The sequence below is a fragment of the Protopterus annectens genome, chromosome 10.part0, assembly GCF_019279795.1.
Source record: "Protopterus annectens isolate FY-2018-M chromosome 10.part0, PAN1.0, whole genome shotgun sequence".
NCBI classification, from domain to species: domain Eukaryota; kingdom Metazoa; phylum Chordata; order Ceratodontiformes; family Protopteridae; genus Protopterus; species Protopterus annectens.
In genome coordinates, this window is record NC_056744.1 from 706,095,736 (window position 1) to 706,112,961 (window position 17,226).

Sequence of the window (17,226 nt, forward strand, 5' to 3'; positions counted from 1 at the left end):
GATTCTTTATTTTAAGTTGGTTTACACAGTCTGGAACTATTGTGGTGACCCTTCTGGTGTGTGTGTGTCTTTCGGCTTTTCCTGGTTAGATCAAGCCACAGCGGAACTCCCGTCTCTGCTAATGATTGGTAGTTGATTTTTGCGTGCGAGAGTTACCAGCCCTGGCGCCAAAACCTTCAGCGAATGCAGCCCACTTCATTCACGCGTATGTCTCCGGCGCCCAGAAGATGCTCTAGCTGAGTCGAACCAGGACGGATGGCGATCTTACTGTGGTGACAGCTTCACCTTCACCACAGCACCACCACCAGTGACCCTTCTGGTAAACAATTTAGTCATTCATGACAGTACCTTGTTTAGAATTTTGAAACTGTGGTCTGTCACAGGAAAGATACACATTTTTAAGGGACTATTTTGTTTGTTTGTGTTTGCTTTAGTTGAATACCTGCTGGTGCATTGTAAGCTGTAGAAAAGTGTCACCTTTTGCCTCCATGATGCTGACTCCTTCCTATGCCACTACCTATTCTCTATTCACACAGGTGCAGGATGAAGTGTATACCTTCATCACTTAAAGCCTACAGCACAATCAAACTCCTATGACCAGAAGATAAATGCTACATGCCTGTCTGATGGTCTAGGCAGCCTTCTTCAAACACAGCTTTGATACAGTGTCAGGAGACCAGCTTTAAATCATACATCTAGAAATATAAATGTTATGCATATATCTCATTACAGTTTTACCATATTTACTGAAATGGTCACTGTCTTTCACCACAAAGCATTTTATCACAATTGATTTCCATTTTTTCATTAGACTTTGAATATTTAATTGTATTATTATTATTATTATTATTATTATTATTTTTATTATTATTATCACTAGGCATGTACTAGAAAAATCATGTTAAAGTTATATTGCTTTGACAGTTTTTGTCACTATTAAACCATTGACAGATCGCAAGTTATATGGACTATCTGATGGTTAAGTTACTAAAAAAACAACAGAAAATATGTAATTTATTAAATCACCTGGAACTAGTGAGAATAAAATAAAGCAGGAAGTTGTTTGAAATGCAGGATTGCTGGCAGTAAAATCTGCCAAAAGGTACCACTTGCAAAACAAGATAAAGAATCTTTGAACAATACTCTGTATTGTGGGATAATTCTTTTACACTATAGACAAAGATTCAAAATGTTGTATGCTGCATGTTGCATACTTCAAAACATTGAAATAAAATATTATAAAAGACAAGGGGCAGGATTCACGAAGGCTTGCATGGAGTGTAAGAGACGTGCAACACTCCATGCAAGCCTCGTGATCCAGTAACAGCCCTAAACTCCGTGTAAGAGACCAGCTAAAACATCTCTTACATGGACTGGGCGTGGACATGCTAAATACCTCACTTGCATCTGAAAGGTATGCAAATGAGGTATATTAGCGATCCACGAGGCGAAACTCCAGTCCGTGTAGGAGAGCGTTTAGCTGCAATACTCAGTTGACAACTGAGTACATTTCCTCAAAATCCTAGCGGGCGATGTCAGCTCCAAAAAGGTTGCATATGATTTAGGCAGCATGCCAATGGCCAAATATGTGGCCATTGGCAAGATAACCCGATGCAAAAATTGTTAAAATATATTATTTTTTTAAACCCAGCGCAGCCCCACGCAAACAGGCTGCGCTGTATAAAACCATAAAAAAGAAGGTTATAAACCCACAAATGTGGGTTTCATGCAATACATGGAATGACAATGCAGGGACCAGCAGACTAAAACCAACATGGCCACCGTGTAGTAGTTTGCTAAGTTAAGGGGAAGATGAATCTAAGACATGTAACTAAGCATTAGTAGGCAATCTCATGTAAATGAGGGTTCAGATACTGAATCTCACAGTCACATACCAAATGAGCACAGTCTGAGTAGTGTAAGAGATACAAAGGGGAGGAATAGAAGTAGGAGATAGGTGACATCACAGGGGGGAATGGTAGAAAGAAATGCAGTTCATTGGAGGCCAGTGTAACATGACAGATGACAGGCACAGATCATGTAAAAAGGTGTGCCACTAGATAAGTCATGGAAAGTCAAGAAATGGAAGGTGTACACTGTTACCTACACCAAAGTTTCTTGCTGGGCGTGCATCGCGCGTAATGCTTGGCGCCATGAAAGCATAGAAGTCTGACAGGTAATGCGCTATGCGTGTAAGGCAGTGTGAGCATGTGGGAGCATGTTGGGAGATGTTTAACAATGTTTGCACGGGTGTGCACGCGTGTAAGGCAGGCTGAGTATGTTGGAGGCTGTTGGCAGACGTGCAACAGTGTTTGCGCAGGTGTACACGTGTTTAAATCTGAATAAGTAGATTCTGAACTGTGTAAGCACATGTGCGCGAGTGTAAGCCACTGTGAGCATGTGTCATATAGTATGCATGTTGCTCCCCCCTGAGGAAACAGAGAAGAAAAAGGAAGCAACAGAATTAATAGGAAACTAGCAGGGATAACTGCTGAAGCTAGCAGGTGAAAACAATTAGAAGCAGGCAATTACACAGGCAGAATAGTAGCCAAGCCCAGCACTTAAAACTCTGCAAACAGTAGTGCAGGATGTTTCCATTAAGAGACACTGCAAGACAGGAGTAAGCTAATAGAAGTGAAAACTGAAAAAGCTTCACTCAGAGCAGAAATGTTAGGGGCTGCCATAGCTGTCATAATGAGACATAGGCGACTTGCTGAGGGTGGTGCAATGCAGATGGTGCCAGACAACCCACAGTGAGGAGATGGAAAAGAGTGTACAGGCCCAGGGTCACCTACCACGGGTTACATGAGCTGGAGATAGTAGAAGAGCCCTATAGAGTGGACAGAGAGCTCCTGCAGAAAATTGTTGAGCTGTGCAGGCCATGCCTCACACACAGAACCAACAGAGGGGAACCCATCCCAGTGGAAACCAAGGTATGTGTTGGCCTAAGAATACTAGCAACAGGTACCTTCCAGAGACCAACTGGCGATATGATGGGGATATCACAGGCATCAGCCTCCAGGGTACTACACCAGTTCCTGGATGCCATGTCAGCACATGTCGGTGATCATGTATATTTCCCCAATGCCTGTGAGGTATTGGCCAGCAATATGCATCTCTTCCAGCAAATAGCGGAATACCCTGAGGTACTGGGTACAATAGACTGCACGCACATCGCAGCATCAAAGCACCCGGTGAGTGGGGTAGGCCTACATTAACCGCCAAGGGCTTCCCCTCCATCAACTGCCAGTGGGTGTGTGATGCCCAGGGCATAATAAAGTATGTGTGTGGTGGCTGCCCTAGGAGTTATCAATGATTCCCATTTGGCATTTGGCGCAGCTGTACCAGACATTTGCCAATGGGGACATACCACACGGACACCTGGGGGGGATGCAGGTTATGCACTGGAGCCATGGCTGATGACACCCATCAGAAACGCACACACACCTGAACAGGAATGCCATAATGAGGCACACGCAAACCGCGTAATGTGATAGAGCGTGTGTCTGGGCTGCTCAAGTCACAGTTCTGGTGTCTGGCCACATCTGGTGGAGCCTTGCAGTACACACCAACTACATGTACCCAAATTGTCATGGTATGTGCTATGCTACATAATATGATCTTGTGAAAACAGCTGTGGCAGGACCAGCATAGGGCGGGCCAAACAGCCCCACCATTGCCAAGGCCATCACAGGCAGAGCATGACTCAGAGGAGGAACAACCTGAGCCTGCCTCAGTAGGCAGAAGGAGTGCCCAGCATGCCCTGGCCTGGCAAAGAGGCAACATAGCACATACACTGGCTCAGTAGGAACCCTGGGAATGATATCCCTCTCTGACTCACTCATATAGTAACAGGGATGCCTAACATGACACAACCTGCTCTCAAACATGTACAGGAGTGTGGTATCTGCATCCGACACAGGCCGCCCTGTAGCACCACCTGAGGCATGATTGCCATGTGTTAAGCAATCTAACACCATCTAGTAGATGCAAACATGAAGACCCTGCCTAACATCTCACCCTCACCAAGCATGATGCCACACTATGAAGACAAGAAGATCAAGTACAATAATTGGCTGAAGTAATGCAGTCAGTCAAAGGGGTAATGTGTTACAGGCTGGGAAGATATGCGGAGTTTGACATGATGCACCACCTGCTAGGGGTGGCATGCATCTATCATGCCATACCCCATGGATACTGGCAAAGGCTGTCAATACCCACAGCATGCCCTGAATAGGTAAGTCTCAAAACACAAACCCAACCTCATAGGTTCTACAAGGGATAGGAACCTAGATGTAATACTACCCCATGACAGATGTATAAACAGCAAGATGTTTGCAGTGTAAACGCACACAGTAAGGAGAATGTAGATACCAGTCCTGTAACAGAGAAATGGGCAAGGCTCACATCAGCACCCTAACACTACCAGGTCACACCTCATACTGTGCTGTACAGCCACAAAACATGGAACAAGCTACAAAAGGAGGGTGACTAGCAAGAAATGGCAAGGATAACCACACCCCCATGTTGGTACCACAACAAGAAGCAGCATGGAATTTCCATGGTCAAATACCAATGGCTAAAACTGCCTCACAGTATAAAGCCTGCTGCAGACCATTGTCCTAATACCAGGAACAGCACCTGGCCTATGTAGGAATACATAAATATATCAAGCCCCCCAAACCACATTATATTGCTCGACTGAAAATACCCAGACATACACCAGTAGCATTGTACTAGCACCAACACAGTAGGAGAAAATTACCCCGATTCCATAAACCAAAATGCCCAGGAACAATGTACTACTCCCACAAGAGGGGTAAGCATACTGGATGTGATAATCAGCAACATGTGTACTGGATGGCAAGATGAGAAGTGTACCCCTCACTGGTAAGACCAGACCATAGAGTAATCACACTGGATATACACACCCTGACCCCAGTCCCTGGCCAGAATACCACAGTGAAAAACATGTGTAAAGTATAGGTTGCAGCCATCAAAACCAATGTTGAATCCACAAAAGGCCCTGTGCAAGTGCAGAATATGGGACACACCACAGAACATGTTATACAGGCATTCCATGAACACAGCCAGGAATGCTTGGAGTATGCAATCACAAATAACAACAACACACAATGCCATACATGCAGGCATCTGGCATGCTGGCCTCCAGCATTACCAAACCATGCAAGAGAATGAGGAAGATACCACATGATAGAGCAAACATAAAAAGGAAAGTAATCACTGACCAGTAGTATGGCAACAACATATGTCCACGCATACAATCCACTAAGTCCAGCCACAACAAGTATAATCTATGAATCCAGAGGCAATGTGACGCCAGTACCAAGTACACAGACAACCACAACACCCCCCAATAAATACAAACATATGTGATAGATGCATCCATGTATCCAAACCAGAGGTTGAGCTCCAACAACTCAGTACTGTCAACACTAGTCAGGAGGAGAAGGTAACCACATACACACATAAACCCAGTCCCACATAGACCTACCACAACTGTAAACCAAACACATAAACACAGACAAATATTTCCGGAGGCCTTAATTACAAACACACCACACCAACAGACGCCTCTCACAAGCAACCACAACCTTCAAACATAGCACATGCAAAGAATAGTATGAAAAGCTGGTGTGCCAAACAGTCACAGGCCCGAAGGAGAAACAACATGCCTGATACAGTCGTAATAGGTGTCTGTATAGGCAGACACACAGCTGTCCCACTCACCAGACTGAACAAGGGAAAGGGTAGAGTAAGCTGCTTGTAGGTAGCCACAAAATGCCACTTAACACAAGTACGCAGGTCACCCCAAAGCAAGCAGAAATATGATGCACTCAATGTCCATGCTGGTGTGAATTACCTGAGATGTACCTCCCTGGTCAACATCAAATGAGACATGGATGGTCCCCTCGGTATGTACCCCAGGGGGGGATGACACTGGCTGTGTGCAGCATCCAACCCTCACCAAGAATGATGCCACAGTACAAACACAGAATGCTCATGTTTAACAGCTGGCCCAGTTACAGCTGTCAGTCCAAGAGGGTGTAATGTGTGTGTCTGCTTGAGATGTCAAGCATGACAAGCCATGCTGCTGTTACAGGGATGGCTGTCAGCTGTTACCGATGTGCATCTGGATACTGGATAAGGCCTTTGCCACCTCCATAGAGAGGCCGTATGTAGAGCACGGCCAAAAAGACTACCCACCACCCTAGAAAACATAAGTGGTAGGAAACATAAGGGTAATGCTGACCAATGCCAGATGTGTAAACTGCAATATGCATGCCCCTGAGGCACTTCCCATTATGGAGAACATTGATGCCTGTCCAGTGACAGAAGCCTGCTGCAGGCCTAGTAATAGCACACCAGCACTACTAGGTTATACCACATACCATGTGTTATGGCCCTAACACCTGCAACAAGACATCAAAGGAGGGGGAGTATCCATATGCAGCACAGACACCCATATAGCCAGGTAACTGACAATGCACAAAGCAGCGGACACCACCCATGTGCACATAACTGTAGTCAAAACTGCTGTACAGTCTGTAGCATGCAGCAGACACCACTCTCACACACAAGATCCCCACCCAGACATCCGAAGACACTGGACAGTATGGATGTCCCACCAAATACCAGACAAGGTACACAAAGTAACACATAGGTGTCAAACCATTACGTATGCAAGGAGTCATCAGGGACCTAGGGACACAGGTCGACATTAATCTGTCATGTGACAGCCACAACGCCAATGTGGCTATGAAGACTGTTGATACTGGACACCGTATCATGAAAGAATTCACATCAACATCAACAGAGGTCACTGTGCGCTGCTGTTCCTTATCAGACCCATAATCTAGTACAATGACTCATATGGGATGTACCATCGTGACACCTGCAGCAGTTCGAAGACCTCATAGTTACCCCACCAACAGGATAAAGGGTGTGAAATATATGTCATATGCTGCCTGGCTGTAGACACCACAGCTGACTGCAGTCACACACTGCCTACACAGAGGCATTGTATGTCTGTTGTACCAGGCCATGTCCAACACAGGAGTAATGGACATGCTACACCACAGGAAATCAAAGCCATTGGAGCTGTGAAAGTCACAGATGTCAACCTCAACACATAATGAAATAAGATGTGCTGGAGAGGGACAGATACCTACATAACCCATAGGCTCCCACACCCAGAAACAGGATCCCAATCCATGGTAGGCAGAGCTCCTCACTGACACCCCTCAACAGGAATATTGCCAAGTGGATGGATGACCATACATGTATACTGGGGGTCCCCACTGTGTCACGACCAAACAGAGGCACAGTGAAGAACCTCATAAATGGCCATAATTGAACATAGCAAGGGGTAGCAAAAGACACACACACTCTAGCTAGGCTTACTAATGGCCTAGGGTGTCTAGCCTACTATGAACCCATGAACCTATGAAGATACAACACGTACAGGACACTAAGGATAATCACAACGCTTACCCAACTGATGGTAAGAACCATGTTGGGCATCCACAGATATGCTCCGAATCACACAGATATTACAAACAACATACCAAGCACACACACATATTGCTAACATACAACCTGTCAGGTGCAGTGCAAACACCCCCCCCCGAGTGCAAAATAACTATCCCAGCAGATGGTCCCTGACATTGCAGATGCTGAGGTAACAGCCATCATCTGCAAAGCAGAACACACAGCAACAAGGTATGTGATGGTGTCCTGTGCTGAGGCCAACATGGACCCCAAGAGTAATGGAATGCAAAATCACACTACTGGCCAATGTCAGCCTTACCACAGGATATGTACCCAAGAGCAGTGTACAACAACAGTGGTCCATCACAACAAAGGTGTTGCCTGAATGGATACTCCAAACTACCACCCCAGGATCCTGACAAGCTTGTTCTGCACAGCTATGGAAAGGATCAGTATGTACCGCAGACAGAAGGCTAATGTGGACCTACTGATACTGGACCCTACACACTGTGGCTGTTGTAACTGCAGAACTGGCCCCTAAACATGTCTGACCCATTTGAAGCAGTCATTAATGTCATTGATGAGGGCTATGTGGTCCACACAGCGTAGCTGGACCATGCACATGCTTCTAGACAATACCGTACGTGTTCAGTATGGATATGTTCACCAGCTTAAATATACAACCCTATGTCAGTAGAGGGGTTGCAAAGCAGACCAAGGACAGAAATGACATGGTCAGACATGCCGCATCCATGTCAGACTACAAAGCGGATATGAGTGGCATCCCACAAGGCCTGGTCTTGGCCCCGTTCTGTATACATGTCCCATAGGTATAGGCCAACATGGAAGGACTGTGACTGAGCATGTATGCAGAGGATTACAAATAGCCCACCATATCCGACCCCCAGCTGACACAAGCAACCCACAAAAGGGCCGCCTACAAACAGACAACTGTAGCCATAGCCATGTCAGCAAGCTAATCGCAGAACTGTGTATAGACAACCACCGTGGATATACAGTAAGTGCCCACAAATTACCACACAGGTGTTAACCCATGAGGCACCTAACATGTAATGTGAGACCTGGGTACAAAAGGTGATAAATATCCTGCACTGGACAAACATGTGTCTGTAGTGTTCACAGAAACATGTACCATATACCCACCCAAACATGAAGGCTGGCAGATGTAGATAAGGGGAACTCACTCTGGCTCTGCAGCCATCCTCCATCAGCATCACAACTGACTACAATAGCCCCTGTGGGATATACCACAGCAGACATCTCCAACAACTGTAAAGTCCACAACAGTATCCCACCAGGGGTAGCAAAGAGCATGAACAGATGCCATGTGTTGCCTGAGTAAACAAACTGCAGCCCCACACACCGCCATCCTTCCCAGCTACAGGAAAGCTGTGCCTGATGTATGAAGCCATGTCCAACCTGGAATGAATGAACATGTTGCACCTTGTACAATTTGAATGGCAGTGAGCTATGCACATGAGAGACCTGAACCCCAGCACTGACATACATAGGACAAGCTGTACAGAATGATCCATAACACAGAAGGCACCTCCACACTTCAGTAAACTCCTGGTACAGGTCAGCCAGAGTGCCACATATCGACACCCCTCAAGAGGCATCCTGATGAGTGTATGGGAGATGGTAGGCTACCCTGGGTATCACTGTTATGTCAGAGGTAGACAGAGGCACAGTATACCAATCATGACATATGTAATGGCAAACTCCAGTTACAATGTGTGTCAAAGGACAAACACACCCTGTGACTACCATCAGAAATGGCCTACGGAACATTGCTAGTGTTTGCCAATGTCCACCCATGTTGTGGAATACACTAGCAATGTTGGACGAGCCTGGTGTAGGTAGTCCATATCTGAACATATTGCAACATGGTCATATGTGCACAATTGGCCCCTACACAGTCTGTTGTGCTCACTATGAAGATGTCAAGCAGTGATAGGACTAAAGCCCAGGATACTGTCCACCACAGTGAAAGTACCGAACCAGTACACTATACGGTACTACAGCGTTAGGTCATTATGAAAGTATGTGGAGAATTGTCTGCAATGTATCCCATGCAATTCCTGCAGGCACAGTATAATCCCTGTTGTGGCAGACACGAAGCAGTTGGCCAGCTAGTACACAACATGACACCCAACACACAATCATAAACGTGCGATACTATCGAAGGTCACACACACCCAAATATGTGGTGGACTTCAGAGTGGAACATATGGAAAGCTCACACTGGGCATGCTCACACACTTTGATAAATGAGGCATATGTCAGACAACATGCCATGGAAAGGCTGAACTGGGCATGCTCACACACTTAGGCCATATCTCCGTGTAGCAGTTGGCCACACATATCTGGTATTTGTACGTGTCAGTCCAGGAACCAACCACAACACAGCAATCAGCCCAGTGCACACAGTAGATGACCACAGAGACATAAGTGATATAGTGGATCCCCGTCATATGCAAACATCTGCCACAGATACACAAGTTGGTCATAGGAAGAGGGAATGCTATGGCAATAAAAACCTGCAAACAGTAGAACAGCACAACAAATATTGTGCATCTGACAATTGAACATATGGGTGTAGAGGTCAATACTAGGCTTCTTGCCCCAGGGAATGACAGCTTAGCCAGAGTGTGCTTGGCATCTGCATCCCCAGGATAGTAGGCTACCATGCCACTGTAAAGTAGGTCACAGAAGGCAACATGTGAGGCTAGTGAGCTGTGCCTCTGTCAAGCAGGGGCACCGTGGAGGTCTCAGGGATTGAATGTGCTAAGCCACAGCCATGTTGTCGGTGTGTGCTGTGAGAGGGTTGCTGAGGATCTCCGACAGTAGGTGTCCGTCAATAACAGACTGAGGGGAGCCCTATCTGCATTCTCTGGACGATTCCACTGTCAACACTGTGTTGTAATGAGTATGTGTGAATGAAGTGCCATGCTGGAACTGTCCACAGATGTCCTCCCTCTGTGGGCTACAGCTCTGCAATGTATTAGGTCACTCTGTCTGTTGAACAGCGCATATATGGCCGGTGTACAGCTGACAGGTGTCTTGTTGTGGAGCAGTCATGGGTATATGTGGGATAGCATGACCAATGCAAACTGTACACATGCTCATAGGATGCAATTGTCAAGGGTTATGCTGAGTGGTCAGTATAGTCCTCCAGCATGGGTCCTCTGAAGTCATCCACCCCAGTCTACACAAGTGTAGAGTCTGCTTGTGCTAAACACAGTTTGTGTGCAGTGACAACCTTGCCTGGGGGTGGAGATGAGATATGGATGTCCAGGGAAGGTGGGTATGGTCAGATATCAACAATGGTGGTCTACCTCTGGTGTGGAACAGTGAGTACCCACGTTGCAGATGGACAGATGCAATATGTATTCACCCATGTGGCTGTGGTGTGTGGTTCTGCCATTGCACATGGACCCACAAATTGTAGTGGCTGTAGGGTAAAGTGGTAGAGGCCTGAGTAGTTCTCACACACAATATGCCTGTACCTGATGTTAACAACTGGAATGGTGTATGTGAATACCTGCATATCCTGGCACTGTTCCCAGGGAAGCTAAGTGTGTGTCCTGGATGTGGGTGTGGTGTTCTGGACTGGTTGTGTTGTGTGTTAAAGGTCCTGTGGTCCCAAAGCATGGTATAGAACATAACCTGCCAGTGCGATGTGCATATCTGACCCTGACGTAGGTGGCTGCAAATGCATATATATGCTATCCCCCCCCGACAGGTAGTACTACATCTACATACCTCTGTAGAAATAAAGATGTCAGCACCCTAGAAATACTACAGGTGCAGAACAGATGCCCAGTAATTCTGATAGTGCGCTCTGCTAATGCGTCTCCCTCAAGTGTCATAATATAGTTAGGTAGGGGTTCGAATCCTGCAAATGCTCAGTGTGTGTGTGGGTGAGTGGGGTTTGTGTGTGTGAAAGGCTGTGAGAGGGAAATGTTCCTTTTGGCAACTGGGAAAACACACTACAGGATGCACATTCCCCTTACTAAACACTGATGATGTCAGCACCCTATAAGTATAGCAGGAGAAGGGAAGTCTCCCAGTAATGCGAATAGCGCGCTCTGCTAATGTGTCCGTCTTGAGTGTCATAACATAGTTAGGTAGTGGTTTAAATCCTGCAAGTGTGTGTGTTTGGATGAGGGGGGTTAGTGTGTGTGTGCAAATATGTGTGAGGGAAATGTCCCTTTTGGCAACTGGGAGAACACACTACAAGATGCACACTCTCCTTTCTAAACACAGATGATGTCAGCACCCTATAAGTACAGCAGGAGAAGGGAAGCCCCTAGTAATACGAATAGCACGCTCTGCTAATGCGTCCATCTCGAGTGTCATAACATTGCTAGGTAGTGGTTTGAATCCTGCAAGTGGCAAGTGTGTGTGCTTGGATGAGGGGGGTTAGTGTGTGTGTGCAAATATGTGTGAGAGAAATGTCCCTTTTGGCAACTGGGAGAACACACTACAGGATGCACACTCCCCTTTCTAAACACAGATGATGTCAGCACCCTATAAGTACAGCAGGAGAAGGGAAGCCCCCAGTAATGCAAATAGCATGCTCTGCTAATGCATCTGTCTCGAGTGTCATAACATAGTTAGGTAGTGGTTTGAATCCTGCAAGTGTGTGTGTGTTTGGATGAGGGGGGTTAGTGTGTGTGTGCAAATATGTGTGAGGGAAATGTCCCTTTTGGCAACTGGGAGAACACACTACAGGATGCACACTCCCCTTTCTAAACACAGATGATGTCAGCACCCTATAAGTACAGCAGGAGAAGGGAAGCCTCCCAGTAATGTGAATAGCGCACTCTGCTAATGCGTTTCTCCTGAGTATCATAATGTAATTAGGTAGGAGTTTGAAACCTGTAAATGGCATGTGTGTGTGTTTGGATGTAGGGAGTATGTGTGTGTGCATTTCCGTATGACAAACATGTTAGTTTTGGCAATCAGGAGATCACACTACCTGATGCACATTACCCTTTCAAAATACTGATGTTGTCAGCACCCTATAAGTATAGCCATAGAAGAGGAACTATTTAGTAAATGGAATAGTGCACTTTGCTAATGCGTCTCTCTCATGTGTCATGACTTAGTTAGGTAGGGGAATGAATCTGGCAAGTGTGCATGTGTGTGGGGGTAATAGGGTGTGTGTAAATGCAAGTGTGTGCGAACAGATCCTTTTGGCAAATACTACAATACACCAGATGCTGCATACTCCCCCAGTAAACACAGCGGATGTCACCACACTATCAGCACAGCCAAACAGGGCTAGTTGGCTAGTAATGCCAATAGTGTGCTCTGCTACTGTGTCTATTACCATTGTCAGAATACAGATAGGTATGTTTTGGTAACCCACAACTGTCACGTGTGGTTGTGTTACACAGTATGACCTTGTGTGGGTGTTTGTACATAACAATGCATGCCATTGCCTAAACCAGCAATGGCATTGCACACATGATGTATGTGTGTGACACATACACATAAATACCTGTGACCTGCAATAGTTACCATGTCTGACACATGCTTAGTGGATAAATGGTATTTTGCAATGTATACCAATATGACTGTGTCTTACTGTGCAGGGTCCGCACGTGGTATGTCTCTATACAGTGTGGGTGTCTATGGTGAAAGACCTACAGCAGGGGATACACATCTGGTCTGGGCCATATAGTGTACATGTAGTCGATGTACAGGTGCTGCATGTTCCCACCTGTTGTGGTAGTGGTAAAATGTCATTCCACTGCAATTCGGTGACCACATGCTGTGAACCCTTCAACTAGTGTGTTGTAGCTACAATAATGCTCACACACAATGTTTGGCTGGATGCAGTCCGGCCATATAAACACAGGTCTTGAGACTGTCATATTGCCAGTGTTGTTATGGAGGATAGGTGGTCTTCCTGTGTATGGGAGGGTTGTGTGTGCCAGGCTATGAACCAGATGGCAGTCCGACACAATGTTAGCTACACATGAGTAGGCCCTGATGGTTTGTGCTGTGCCAACAACCTGGAGGTGTGTGTATCTGTGTTACCTTGGGATACCACCCCCCTATCCATGTGTGTTACGTGTAGTGGACGACAGGCATGGTATGGGGCATAACCTGTCAGTGATGGGTAACACCTGTGAGCCATGAATCATGAATCTGGTACTGCACAGACATTGCAGTTCACCGTGCTGAGGGCAGTGTCTGGTGCATGCATCATCTGGTGTACACTGCTGTTGTTGTATAGCAGCACTGTTAGTGTCCTAACCTGTGTGATACCCACGGAGGTCGCTATGAAAACCATGTCCTGCAGCATAAGGCAGTATGTGTGTACCAAGGAGCTTTGCCATTATACATTGGGCCATGGGTGTCACGTGCAAGATGACCCTTGCACATCATTGTGGCTTCCCTAGCATGTAAGCACACATTGACAGCCGGTGGATACCCTATGAATGATAGTGGAGACTGAGCATAATGTAGACATACAACACCCTTCCCACATATAGTGGTAGAATACCTGGTGAGGGTATGTTGGCAACCAACATCAGGCTCATACTGGTCTGTGCCACATGCTGAGATCCATTCTATGTTCCCTATCATGTAGTCCAGGGAGGTATGTCTCAGGCAGCCATACTGGCATGGTCAATGAGTGAGTCATATTTGTCCATGCCTCTGACTGACCTGTATGCATGTGTGCTGTGGTGGACCATAGTGCCCCTGAGGCATATCACTGTGACCTTCACCAGATACAGCCTGTTGAGCGGGACCCCAGTGCAGCACACAAGACAGGTACCTGACACGTCTGTAGCAGGTGTGTTGTGTAGCCCTACAGGCTGTGAGTGTGTGGCACAGGCCATGTGTGGCATGTGCTCTGTTCCGACGGAACATATGCCTATGTGCCAGCTGCGGAGGTGTGTGATGCCCAGGCAGGCTGCTATTCTGAGTCCCCACGTATGCCCCAGTGTGTTCAGCATGCTGACAGTGTGTGTCAATGTCTGACTTGTATTGTAGTCACTGTAATATATTTTATTGATTTATTTATTTATCCTACATTTGTTGACTGGGATAGTCCGACTGGATGCATGCCCATTTCCAGGGGAGGCCCGTGGAGACAAGCTATGAGGGTAGCAGATACAGCATTACATGATACTAGCATTACATATTACAAACAGATTATTTACAGAGATTACATAAGTAAGCAAGTCAAACATGTTCCACAGGTTAATGTTAGTCCTGAGCACATCAGGATTAAATTAAAATTACACAGTAAAGTGGTTCACAGATTCTACACATTCGAGTTAGCCAGGCTTGATACATTGACATAGCCAGTTAAGTGACAAATGTTGTTTGAGTCTACTGTTAAATTGACCTAAGGTGGACAGTAGGGTAATATCAGCTGGAAGTGAGTTCCAGGATCTACTTACAGGGTTTGCAAAGACAGAATCACCGGCTGTGTTATTAAACCTGCTAGTCTGAAGTAGTAATTTGTTAGAGGATCGAAGTGGTCTAGGATTGTTATAGGGGGTGATAATATTTGAAGTACAGGAGTATTGTCTGGATTATAGAGGATTTTATAGGCCATAATCAGTTGGTTATACTGTATTAGGCTGGGTATTGCAAGCCAACCAAGCTAATTTAGATTGATGCAATGATGTGTCCTAAAAGGCAGCCCAGTGGCAAACCTGGCAATGTGGTTGTAGCAAATTGAGTGTTTGTTAAGGACAGTCTTGCTCATATTCGAGAGTAGAGGGGATGCATACAGAAGGGTTGAAACAAAGTGTGAGCGAGCTATGGCACCTTTAGCTGGAGGGGCTAGGATGGCTTTAATTCTGTAAAGTGACCCTAGTTTTCTATTGATGGCTGTGATACTCTGGTTAACATGTAGGTCACATTTGAGATTATTGTCTATGATGACACCTAATAGTTTCGGAGATGGGTCAGGGGAGATTATTGTGCCATCAGTTGATGTCATGGTAACGGTGAAAGTGGTAGACCTACGTGTTGGTGAAATAACAGCAGTTTAGTTTATTTGGTATTTAGGATCAGATGATGTTCAGAAAGCCAGTTTTCTATTGTATTAAAGGTGGTCTGTGTAGCTGACCATAACTCTACTGGAGATGTGGCTGAGCAGATCAGAGTAGAGTCTTCAGCATATTGGATACAGCTGACTTTTGGGATGACAGTATAAAGGTCATTAATGAAGATAGAGAACAGCAAGGGCCCTAGTATAGAGCCTTGTGGTACTCTGAGGGTGTTAGGTAGAAGGTTAGAGAGTTTGTTCTGCCAGTGGCCAGCCTGCTGTCGACCATGCAGGTAGGATTGAAACCATTGGAAGGCTCCAGTATCTAGACAGTCTTTGCAGGGTGTGGAGTACAAGTTGGTGATCAACCATATGGTCTGCCTTTGAAATATCCAAAAGGAGGGCTGCTTGGATATATAAGTATTGTTGCAAGTATGGCTTATGGTGTTAGTAAAGGCTAGGAGGCCTGAAGTAGTGCTGTGATGAGGACGTAAGCCATGCTGAGTGTCTGCCATAATGCAAGTTTGGATTAGGTGGTGCATGACTTGTCTATGACGAAAGTTTCCATAATCTTTGCAAGTGGAGAGAATATAGCTATTGGCCTATAATTGGAGACTTCAGTAGAGCTGCCTCCTTTGTGAAGTGGGATTACATATGACATTTTCCAGATGGTGGGAAAGTTAGATTCTAACATGGTTCCTTTGATTACCTTTGAGGCAGGGTAAGCAATAGCATCATCTGGTTTTGATAAGGTACTCGGCAGGGGGTTGATCAGCAGAAAGTGTAGTGGGTTTCACTGTTTCAATCAAGGTACGGAGAAGTGAAGTGGTGACTGGTTGGCAGCTGGATGCAAGTAGTTTTCTAGGGGTGCTACTTTCAGGACCGGGGGAGCTAGGAGGTAGATGGCTAGCTAGGGCCTATAATGTCTCAGTAAAGAACTGGTCAACACTATCAGGAACATCTTCAGGGGTATTATCAATAGTAGCAGCAGGGATTGGGGTTGATGTTTGTCCATGATGTAGTATCTATGACATGCCACCTGACAGGGTATGGCATTACTGGGTTCGGAGAGACCAGTCCCCAGATTGGCTATGTGGTGGCATCCCACACGTGTTGTACGTTCCTGGCCAAGGGTGATGGCTGACTGCATACATGTGGCAGCTGTGACAATGACACATGACACACATAAACCACAACTGGACCATAGAGGTGATTCACAGCTTACCTTTGCACATGCTACCCTAGTAGTGTGAATGCCATGGTGAGTGATAACACATAGGGCCAATGGGGAACAACATACTGAAGGTGTGTATGTGTGGGTGTACCGCTACTGTTTCATAGCACTGACATATATGACTGCACACATGGGTAAATGCCAGGTAAGACGCGTGCAATGTGTCACAGGCAACGTACATGCGTACAGGACAGACAGTGACGTTCTGTCATGTGTAAAATTGACATATGTATAAATGCGCTATGCAGATGTCACTAGAAGTCTACAGAAGCACTGTAACTCTGCATTGCAGGTGTAAGCAGTGTTCCAGGTAACTCCAAGCGAACATGCATGCAAACAAAGCTACAGTAAACAGGGCTGGAAGTAGTGCATTATACAACAAAGAAGGGGTAACAATAACAGTAACTAACAATGCAAATATGTAGGCACTATCAAC

General features: G+C 45.9%; 1 protein-coding gene across 2 annotated transcripts in view; it reads right to left on the minus strand.

Moving 5' to 3' along the window:
- LOC122813289 (FRAS1-related extracellular matrix protein 1-like) overlaps positions 1-17,226 on the minus strand; it is a 1,751,891-nt gene that overhangs the window by 472,273 nt on the left and 1,262,392 nt on the right. The gene's annotated exons all lie outside the window — the stretch shown is intronic.